This window comes from Mus musculus, chromosome 18, assembly GCF_000001635.26.
Source record: "Mus musculus strain C57BL/6J chromosome 18, GRCm38.p6 C57BL/6J".
NCBI classification, from domain to species: Eukaryota; Metazoa; Chordata; class Mammalia; order Rodentia; family Muridae; genus Mus; species Mus musculus.
The window spans coordinates 56355464-56367707 of NC_000084.6; positions in this window are offsets into that span (position 1 = coordinate 56355464).

Genomic DNA, 12244 nt, shown 5'->3' on the forward strand with positions numbered 1-12244 from the left:
TAGATGTAGTTCTTTGGGACAGATGTCTCACCACTGTGGAACCTCTAATATTTTGAGATCTCTACTACAGCCCAGGCTTCACTTTCACAGCTTCATGCAATAGCGTCTCATAGCCTTTTGCCCCCTCATGGCTTTTGTGTTGGTTAACTTTATGTCAGCATGACACCAGCTAAAGTCATCTGAGAGGAAGCACCCTCAATTAAGAAACTGCCTCCATAAGGCAGGGCTGCAAGCAAGCCTGTAGACCATTTTCTTAATTAGTCATTGATAAGGAGGGTCCAGCCTAATGTGAGTGGTGGCATTCCTGGGCTGGTGGTCCTGGCTTCTATAAGAAAGCAGACTGAGCAAGCCATGTGGAGCAAGCCAGTAAACTGGCTTTCTTCCACGGCCTCTGCATCAGTTCCTGCCTCCAGGTTCCTGCCCTGTTTGAATTCCTGTATTGGCTTCCTTCTGTGACAAACAGAAATGCGGAAGTGTAAGTCAAATAAGCCCTTTCCTCCCCAACATGTGTTTGGCTGTGGTGTTTCGTCACAGCAGCAGTAAGCCTGGCTAGGACCACCTTTGTCCCTGCCTCGTGCTGCCCAGCCTCAGTGGGTCCATAAAACTGTGGAGAAGAACCCACTGTTCCTTTGCTCTTGTGTCCTTCAGACTTTTAAAGCCAGCACCCTGTAGACAGTGGTGCCAAGTTCCACAGCCAGCTTGGGATAGGTCCTACACACTTCGAATCCCACCAGCAGCAGCTTTTGTTGTTGTTGTTGTTGTTGTTGTTGTTGTTGTTGTTGTTGTTTTCTAGAAGGGGGAAATGCCTTAGGCTTTCTTTGACCATCTGGAAGTTTCTCTCGGGGTACATCTTGTCATGAGGGCACCCTTCCCTTGAATACAGCACCAAGCAGACCTCTCCTTAATGGGAAGAATCGTAAAACTTACAGCCCACCCCCAATGACGTACTTCCTGTAGCAATGCGGCATTTTGTAAACCTCCCCAAACAGTACCAACTGGAGACCAACTGTTCAAATGCCTGAGATATGACAGACATTTCTCATCCGAATCACCACATTATTAAGGTAGCTAACAGTTAGCCTAGAATTTCAAAAGAGCTAATAAAAATTTTGGATGGTCTCCGTGCAAAGAACTGAAGTGTAAGGGGAGGGATCTGCCAGCTCCCCTGATCTAGTCGTTACACGCTGTACTTCTACAATGAAAGCCAAGTTGTGCTCATAAGCATGCACAATTTAATTACTGTGTGTGATTAAAACTAATATTTGGGGCCTGCAAGATACCTTAGTGGGTGTAACCACTTGCCACAAAAGCCGAATGACATGATTTTAAGTTCCAGAACCTATGTGAAGGTTTAAAAAAAAAGAAAAGAAAACCACTGCAGAGAGTTATCCTCTGGCACCTATACATATATCATGGAGTTCACAAATGTGAGTGTGTATATGTGTGTACAGTTAACAAAGATTGTTCTCAGAGAGGATCAATCATATAGCTTTCAGTGATAATGTCACAGAGTCTGGAAACATTCCACCCCTCGTGCCAAGAACCATATATGTGAGTTGATCTGGGCCACTGTCCCCAATCTGTCTGTAACAGAAATTTACTGAGATTCCACCATCGTTGTCATCTCCACCCTGGGAGAATACCTACCTCTCTGCCCATTGGTTCTCTGGCTACCTCCATTCAGAATTCTCAAACTGCCCCTTTTTGGTTTGACATGGTGCTGAAGGACTTGTCCAATGCCTGTGTCTCGGTTAGTGTTCGATTACTGTGAAGAGATACCATGCTCTCATAAAGGGACGAATTCAACTGGGACTGGTTTACAGTTTTAGAGGTTTAGTCCTTTGTCATCGGGGCAGGAAGCACGGCAGCAGGCATGGCACTGGAGGAGCTGAGAGTTTCCACAGGCAGCGAGGAGAGACCCTTTGGGCCTGGCTTGGACCTCTGAAACCTCAAAGCTCACCCCCATTGACACACTTCCTCCAACAAGGCCGAACTTCCTAATCATAAGTAATGCCATTCCCTTCGACTAAGCATTCAAATTACACGAGACTATGGGGGCCGTTCTTATTCAAACCACCACACCCTGATTCCTCTGTTCAAGAACAAAAAGACTTAGACATAATACGGAATCTATATATTTCTCATACCTTGTACATAATCATGGCCCTTACAGTGCCAAAGACCAGTGCTCATTTACATGAAAGCTTTAATAACTTAGCTTTCACATTATGGTAGGTTTAGCCACAGTGGACTTCCGACCTAAACACCCTCCCTCCGCTCTTTCCCCGGCCACCCCACCCTCCACTGCCCACGCTTTAAATCAGCCGCGCACACCCTGCTCCTGTATCTGCCAGCATCATCGCTGTCTGAACACAGCCGGCAGCTGTTTATTTACAATTAGATCTGCCAGCTGGAAAGCAAACATTCTACGTTACCAAATCAATCAATGCCGCCGGGAGAGGAGTGAAACAGGTATGGCATGAAACGGAGGGCAGGAACACAGCGTGAGGTCTCAGCTGGCCTTGTCCGATGCCATTAGCCGTTCGCGGCGCACAGAATTAATATCGCCATGGCGTATGATCCGCTGTCTTCTGGTTGCAGCTTCGACTTCTAAGAAATACAACCCAAGATGAGGGCTTTGGAAGCAAGCCTTCAATTGAGGGCATAATTCTGTCCCAGGGAAGGGTCTCTGGAATGGACCGAGTTTGCAGCCAGACTTGTCTTTGTCATGTCCATTTTTTTTTCTTGTTCAGCATGTGGAATTAGGACTTGAAAGTAATATAATACAAGGTATGTGGTACTGAGAGATGTTAACATATACATACATAGGGGCATAATCTCAGTTTCAGAATTGTGTGTATGTGGCAGGATCTTATCCTGTAGCCCAGGTTAGCCTCGAACTCACAGTTCTTTGAGCACAGCTTCCGGATGCCAGTGATTAACTTCGCTTTATAAATGGGCCATTTGAGTCATCTTCCAGACCTTGTCTGGGTATTCCCTGATGGTCATGACCTAAACTTGACTGTCAATTTATACAGCTCGTGTTCAAATCTAGCCTCCTGGTTTGTCCCTCATAATTAGTAAGGATGTAGAAACAAACCTGCAACAGGGGTATCTTTGGCTGAAAAGCTAATGCTCAAATTGGTGCTGTTTTTTGTATACATGGTTTCTTTTGAGACAGGGTCTCACTGTGTAGACCTTGGATGGCCTGGAGCACACTGTGTAAACCAGGCTGGTTTCACACTCATAGAGATTGGTCTCTTTGAGACCCGCACCACTCCCCAACTCCCCAACTGTGGATTTGACACCACACCCTGGAGGCTGTTCTGTATTTTGGGGGTTTTTGGTTTTTTTTTTTTTTAACTGAAGAAATGTCTTTGTTTTTCCACTCTGACTTGGGGGAGAGTAACTGACAAAGGCCCTGATGACCTAGCTACCAAAGGGGATGGTGACTAAACATGAAATTACAACATACAAAAATGTTTGCATCTTTAACCAGCAAATCTTCCCACGGATGCACTCAGCCCTACAGACACTCTCTGGACCTCACTGCTGCCTGACTCACAGGAAGTCCTTCCTGCCGCTGCACTGTTCCTACCCTGCTGTTCATGAGCTTAGGTCAGGATCAGCTGAGGAAAGGCAGCCAGATCCTGCAGGAACCCCACAGACAGGAGGGAACCAGCTGTCGACACCCCAGAATCCAACTGAATGGTTCCACAGTGGGAGACCATGCAGTGCACAGCCAGAGCCATCCTCGACATCCCTCTCGCGGTACTAGCCCAGAACATGGAGGATTTGGAAATGAAAACTTTTTCTTTAATGGTCCACAAGGGCTCTGTTTGACCTACTCAGAGTCATAGTGCTGTTAGACTTGCTCTCATTCTTGTTGTTTTGGTTTGCTCCTGGAGGAAGGTCTCTAATACCGGATGTCCTAGGTCCTACCCACTCATCCTGACATTAAAGCATCCTCGTGATACGGATTTCCATGACTGGGCTGATGCAGCATATACCAGTTCCGAGTGATGTTGATGGGAAAAGGCCTTGGGAAGGAAATAAGATACAACATCAAACAGAGGGCAAGATCAGTATCAAGTGTAAGGAACAAGCAGAAGCAAGGGCAAGTGTAGGGAGGATGGGGTCCAAGGTGATACTGGGTGTAATGGTTTGCATTTGCTTGGAGTGGAATGTGATGGTTTGTATATGTCTGGCCCAGGGAGTGGCAGGATTAGAAGGTGTGGCCCTGTTGGAACAGGTATGTCACTGTGGGCATGGGCTTTAAGACCCTATTCCTAGCTACCTAGAAGTTAGTAGTCCCCTAGCAGATGAAGATGTAGAATTCTCAGCTTCTCCTACACCAAGCCTGCCTGGACACTGCCATGCTCCTGCCTTGATGATAATAAACTGAACCTCTGAACCTATAAGGCAGCCCTCAATTAAATGTTGTCCTTTATAAGACTTGTATTGGTCATGATGTCTGTTCGCAGCAGTAAAACCCTAACTGTGACACTGGGGGAGGAGGGACAGTCTCCTCAGATCCCGACACAGTGAGTACAATCCAACAGCCTGTCTTATCATTTGACTCCAGACTCAGTTTGCTAGGTTGGGTGATATGCCTCTCCGTGGGCAGGTTAGGGCAGATTATCGGGTTAAGATCCCCATGGAGGCTGCATGGGCTCAGGAAGTCACACACACTAGTAGCAGGAGGCAGAGGGCTGGATGCTAGGTAAGTATGAACAGTGACAAGCCACCAGCTATCCATGACAATGAGGTGGAGGTCAGCTCTATGCCAGGGTCAGCTCTTAAAAGTCAGTCAATGCCACGAATGGCAGGGCATACCCAGAACCCCAGAATTAGAAAGGTAGATGCAGGAGGACCCCCAAATTCATGGTAACTTGTCTCAAAAAAAAGTACAAGTTGAGCTATTTAGTCTTCATATTATGGGCACATCCTCTGCCGCCTGCGTTCTCACAGTGGATGGCAGCTGTTAGCTCCTGCTGGGCACTGAACATTTGCCTGCTCTCCACAATTCATACTTTGACACCCAGCCTTTAGTGTGACAGTACAGAGAAGGACCCCTGAGATTAGATTCTGAGGGCAGTGTTTGCCTGGAAGAGGGGAAGTAGCCCTTGGTTTCTTCTCTTTTCCATTATTAGCATATCGTCATTGGACAAAATGATGGGGTTCATTGGGACATTTTTTGTATGTCCATCACAGTCACCTTCTCCAGGGTGGTCTAAACAATAGACACACACACACACACATACACACACACACAGTTCGGGACATTTAAATATGTGGTTCCCAATGGGTGGTACTGTTGGGTTGGGTTTAGGAAGTGTGTCACTGGGACTGCCTTTGGAAATATATAACCTCGCCTACTGCTGGCTTGTCCTCTCTGCTTCCTGCTTGTAGTTCAATATGCAAGCTCTGGGAGTCTGCTACCCCAGCCACCATCTCTGCCACTTCCCTGTGGTGGTAATGGACCCTTATCCCTCTGGTACCATATTACACCAACAAAAAAGTAACTAAGACTCCTGCACCTCCAAACCAAGGAAGCTTACTAGCCCACTCACTGTGCCTGGTCACAGCAAGAAGATGGCCACAGGCAATCAGCATGTAAGACAGTGATGTTCAGCCTGCCTAACACTGTGACCCTTAATACATTCCCTCATGCTGGGGTGACCCCAGCCATTGCTACTCCTGATGTGAATTAGAATGTAAATAACTGTGTTTTCTGATGGCAATAAGTAACCCTGTGAAAGGGTCCTCTCTCTCTCTCTCTCTCTCTCTCTCTCTCTCTCTCTCTCCCTCTCTCTCTCTCTCTCTCCCTCCCTCCCTCTCTCCCTCCCTCCCTCCCTCCCTCCCTCTCCCCACAAAGGGTCACAACCCACAGGTTGAGAACCACAGCTCTAAGGGCACACTCCCAAGAGCACCCATGTGCTGGCCTCCTCAGAATTCTTAGCCTCCAGAGTCAGCAGAGAATATCCATATTGCTACCTAATCTAGCGCACACTCTGACAGGAATCTAGATCCATTAAATCTCCATTTTTGTCCTTTGTGGCAGACAAAAACCAATCAGAATCACTGGGATATGAAGAGAAAAGGAAGAGTCTCAGAAGCACGGGGACAGGGAGACATCTTTAATCACATCAGCGGTCTGCTGTAGTACGAGCTGTAATGGTGGTCATGTTCTAGATCCAAGCTCTCCAAACGGCTCATGCTACTGAAAGACTGAATCCTATCCCATTCCAGTTAATTCAGGTGCAAAGCCAGGTAACCAGTTACAAGAAACGCCACACTGGACAAGGAGAGGAGATCTCAGACACCCAAGGATTCTTTGTGTTTATCTGGACTCTGCTCCACATCTAAGTGGTATTGCACTTGGGATGGTGGTGGGGGTAGGTGTCAAAGCTGAGTTAAAACTTCCTCTGAGGAAATCATAACCCACCTCACTCTAATTGCAAAAGTGTGGCTTTTTGAAGGCTTTTTTAGGCTAGATGGTTTGTGCCAGATCACCACATACCAAACATATCTGAGAACACACTCACAGCCTAAGACATCCGAGCGCTGGCCCTGGCTCTCATCAGGTGTACATCTAGTCAAGTCCAGTTTTCTTCCTGGTTTCTCAGAAGAAAAGGAGTCCGTCCCAACATCCATATTTTTTTCCAATTTTATTCTCTCTCTCTCTCTCTCTCTCTCTCTCTCTCTCTCTCTCTCTGTGTGTGTGTGTGTGTGTGTGTGCTGTAAACATAAGTGACTCGAGTCCAGGCCATAAGGGTATAAGGAAAACTTGACCTGAGAGGCCTGGGAAGACTAGGGACACAGCCCAGCCTGTAATATGAAGTAGAAATGGCAACCCATCACCCAATAGTCTAATTTTCAGAACCATTTCAGAGATTGTTTCATTGTTGCCATCTAAAGCAATGGGAAAAACACACCTGCCTCCAAGTCGGGTGCACACTGGCCCAGACCCCATGGGTGTAAAGTCCCAGAGCCCCCAACCCCTGTCTTTTTGAGCGGCTTCCTCTGACTGATCCCTACCTTAAGCCTACTCAGATCTTTCTGGCCTGCTCTACACTCGCAAATTGTACCAGGTCTTATTTTCTATGCTCTGCCACTGAACCATAACCACGCCCTGAGTTTATATTTCTAAGCTCCCCGACTGTCCCCCAAACTTAACTCACATTGAAATGTCAACTGTTAGATCAAGCTGTCCACACTGCCGAGCTAGCAAAGCGGGCTTTGATTCTACTAACTGGAGCAGAGAGAAAAGCCGTCGTGGTTGTACCTCTCGTTCATCACCCGTGATCCTGTGAAGGGAATTGGAGTGTAAAGATATGAAAGATGTCTGTGAAATGTATCTTTTGTGGGAAATAGATTACTACTCAGTCTTAGATAAGACTGCAAATAATTGTTCTGGGAGACTGGACAGAAAATTCTAACCTGTCACCAATGCAACAGCCACAAACACTACTGCAGTAAAGTGCTATAACCACCAGGTGGCAGCATTGTAACACTAAAGGAACTCTGACCTTGCAACTGAAGTCTTGTTTAATGAAAAATTATCTTGGTCCAATGTCAAATCAACCTACATGCTTTCTACATATTATCCCACATTGTTCTTTATGATTTTTAACTATTGTTACTTGAATTTATTGTCGATGCTGTTAACGTCATTCACTCTGAAATAGCCCATCTCTGTTTAAAATGCTCAGTTATTGACAGTATTCAGAGTATGAACTAAGAAGGATTAAAATTATCTAAAAGGTATTTTAGTGAAGTAGCCTTAACTGTTATTAGCCTATTATAGGTCCCCAGGTATTCTAGTCACGCTACTTTTGTAATGGAAATCCTAGATGAGATTTGTAGTCTAGAATCCCAACCGTACATACAGTACCACAGGTCAAAAGAACTGTGTGAGGACATCAGATCCCCTGGAACTAGAGTTACAGACAGCTGTGCACTGCCATGTCAGTGCTAGGAATTGAACTCAGATCCTCAGGACGAACAGCCAGTGCTCTAAACTGCTGGGTCACCTGTCTAGTCCCCTCCTCTCTGTTTATTGAGGAGGGGGTCTCCAGTAACCCAGCCTGGCCTGAAATTCAGTATCCGAGGATGATCTTAAACACCTGATCCTCCTGCCTCACTTCTCACGTGCCAGGATCATGTGTGCAAGAGACTTCCAAATTATTGAATTCTGCAGAACCAAATACAGGCTTCTGAGCACATTAGACAAGCACCCTAGCTGTACCTATCTGTTGAGCCCCATCCCGAGCCCCCTGGTTCTATATTTCTATGAACATGCTGCATGAGCACTTAGGTAAACTCTGGGGACGCTGAAGATCTCATCAGAACTGCGACGGATGCTCGGACAGGTTTCTCCCATCACACACTACAAGACCAACCACCACCTATTTCTGCCCCGAAGCCCTTTCCACATCTCAGGGATTTGTAGAAAAGCAGATTTACTTCTTGACACCATTGCTTCTTGCCACTTCTGCTGCTGTAACAAATTATACCTTGCTGATTTATTAAAAAAAGAAAGAAAGAAAAAGAAACAGAAAGGGCAGACATTTGTTTCCTCACAGTTGTGGAGAGTGGGAAATTCTAAGATCGGGACAGCAGAGGTTTCCGTGTCTGGGAAAGACCATTCTCTCTTTCCAAGCCTTTGCTTCATCCTCACACAAGATAACCGCAAACAGCTCGTACATGGCTGTTGTTTGAGAAATGGAATTCAAGCATTCGGGCTGTCTTCCCAGCTCAGCCTTGCTGTTTTACAAGAAAGGGCACGCTCCTCACTGGTGGCAGTCTCGTGACTTAATCCCTGTGCTGACTGGCTTTGTGTCAACTTGATACAAGCTAGAATTGTCTAAAAAGAGGGAACCTCAATTGAGAAAACGCCTCCATAAAAATCTAGCTGTAAGGCATTTGCTTAAGTAATGATCAGTGGGGAAGGGCCCAGCCCATTGTGGGCGGAGCCATCCATGGATTGGTGGTACTGGATTCTATAAGAAAGCAGCTGAGTAAGCCATGAGGAACAAGCCAGTAAGCAGCAGCCCTCCATGGCCTCTGCGTCAGCTCCTGCCTCCAGGTTCCAGCCCTGCTTGAGTTCCTACCGTAATGAACAGAAATATGAAAATGCAAGCCAAATAAACCCTTTCATCCCCAACTTGCATTTTGGTCGTGGTGTTTCGTGACAACAATAGAAACCCTAAGACAATGTCCTCCCTTTTCTCTTGTTTATTTTTTGAGAAGGGGTCGCAGACTCGTTCTGGGGTTCAGGCTGGTCTCAGATCATGAGCTCCCCATGCCATGGCCTCCTAAGCACTGAGAATAAGACATGAATCTTTAGATTCATCTTGGTGATCAACTTTCAGCATACACATTTTGGAGACAGACAATCAAAGATCCTCATTTTGTTGTTATTAAGAGAGAGGGTCTCACCATGTTAACCACACTGGAATCAAAACCAAGGATTCAGAGGACCCTCCCACCGCAGACTCCAGAATAGTTAGGATGGTGGAATACGCTAAGATGCACAGCTTTAGTTTGTTTTTTAATTATCAAAAAAAACCATTCAGTGCCTTTTTGCTTGCTGGTCCCTTCCCCTTTACACAATCCATTGAGTACTTAGGAATTCATGTTCAGCAAGAAGTGTGAAGTCAGGGGGAGGGGGTGCAAGGGCGGGGGGGGGAGGGTAGACTTCCTCTGTTTCATCCTGAGGGTTCATCCCCAAGGTGACCCATCTCAAGATGGAGAGAAAGTCTTCCCCGCCCCATTCTGAAAAGATTAACATCAACTAAGTCCGGACAGTGTTACAGTGATCAGTTTTAGCCCCAACTCCAGTAGTCGTGAATTCAGAAACAAAATAAATTCTCAGAACGTCCTAATACAATCTCAGTACTACTGTATTGTAAAGAAAGGGTCTTGTATCTTTCCAACTGAGGTTAAAAGATGACATAGTAGATCACCGAGCCCCACAAAGAATGTCAGAGTTCTGAAACACAGGAAGGATGTACGGAGCGCATTCTATACATTCCTGTATTAAACAGCCTAGCTGTTATCATAGTTTCTGAGAGCTAGGAAGCCATGCTTTGCCAAGGGTGAAGGCCCTTGGGTAGTTTCTACTTCACCTACGCATGCTTGGAAGAATAAGAATTTCTCTTTCCTCGACTCAAATACCCACTGTGGTGGTTTGAATAAGCTTGACCCAACGAATGGCACTATTATGAGGTGTGGCCTTGTTGGTGGAAACGTGTCACTGTGGACATGAGCTTAAGACCCTCTTCCTAGCTGCCAGGAACACCAGTCTACTCCTAGCAACCTTCAGATAAAGATGTAGAACACTCAGCTCTTCCTACACCATGCCTGCCTGGATGCTGCCATGTTCCCACCTCGATGATAATGGGCTGAACCTCTGAACCTGTAAGCCAGCCCCAAGTAAATGTTGTCCTTACAAGAGTTTCCTTGGCCACAGTGTCTCTTCACAGCAGTAAAACCCTAACTAAGACACCCACTTGGTGGTCTTACTTCTCATCTTTTGTTTGATTTTGTATTATTTTGCTTCCCCGGGACAGTTCCTATGGAGCATCTACAGAATACCTCAGAGAGAAAATCAGGAAAACCACATGCAGGAGACCTAAGGCATGAGCTGGGGGTGATGGGTGGGGGATGGGAGTGGGGGGAAGGGTGGAGGATGAGGGGTGGGGGGAAGGGATTGAGGGGCAAAAGGAAAGGGGAGATGGGGGAGTGTGCCTACACGAACCAGAGCAGCCACTCTTCAGAGCAGCCTGACAGCCTCTGTAGAGACAAGACTCTGCCTCCAGGAAACCATCCTGCAGAAACGATGATGTCAGCATAAACACCCCAAAAGGCCCTCACTCACTGGTGCTTCGTACAACACTGGAAAATCAGACATTGTAACGCCGACAGTGTCAACAGTTTAAGTCAACCTCGATTACCAGCCTTTGATAAGGTTTGATAAAAGGGTGAAGGTGCCACTGAAACACATTAGCTACACTAAGCAGAAAAGGCAGGGTTCTGAAACAGCCTGTTCTAGGAATCTATGCCCATAATATGTCCTGAAGGACACATAAACGCTGGGCTGCCTCTGAGTCACCCAATGATGGTGGAATCTGTATCTTCACCCTCTACTTCACATCTTTTTTTCTTTTTCTTTTTCTTTTTAAATCAGTATGTATTGTTGCATATCAAATGCTTTGGACATAGGCACACTGAAACCCAGTTAATCACTCATTAAAGTCAACGGCCAAGAAAGGCAGGATGTTTGGAACACCAAAGATGTGTCAGCCTGAAAGGGCAACAATGAAACTAAAATACGGGCAACCACACATCCAGCAAAGAAAGTTTCTAAGTAGCGAGCATTTCCAGGAAAGAGAAACCCAAGTCTTCAGCAGGGACCAAGTCGTATCCTGAACCAGGCCGTGTCAGATAAACAGATGAGGGGAGAGACTGCACACAGCATCCACCGAGCCCTGGCTATCGTGATGTTGAGCAAAGAAAACTGTGCAAAGAAAACTGCCCTGTGTGTAGAAGAGAATATCGGTCCTTCTACAAATGCGGAAGATCAACAGGCTCCTGCTTTTCTGTCAGATGGATTTATGTTGATATTTGAATGTATTTCTTTGTAAGTCTCAATGAATTTAACAGAGTTTTTGGTGTTAAAGCTCAGAAGAGGTTCTGGGAAAGGCTGGTATCTGTTGATTCTCTTTTCTTTCTTTTTTTTTTTTTAATTTATTCTTCTTTTATACGTTACATCCTGACCACAGTTACCCCTCGCTCCACTCCTCCCAGACTCACCCCTCCTCTCTTTCTCTTAAAAAAAAAAAAAAAAAAAAAAGCAGGCCTCTGAGGGATGAGGCTAGGCACAAACCCCATACCAGGTCTGGGTGGGTGAGGCAACCCGTAGGAAAGAATCCCAAGAGCAAGCCAGTGAGTCAGAGACACTCCCTCCCACTCTTAGGAGCCCCACAAGAAGACCAAGATGCACAGCCATCACCTAAGTTCAGAGGACCTGGTACAGACTATGCAGGCTCCCTAGTTGTCATTTCAGTCTCTCTAAGCCCCTAATCCTGGTGTTCACTCCTGTCTGCCTGTCCACAACAAGCTACAGGTTTTCAGTGCCCACGGCACTTGAAAAGCGTTCCATCCAACCAGGTAAGAGAGCAGGCCTTTCTCAACCAAAACCTTTCTTGCTCGCACCACTGCGTACGGATAACATTTT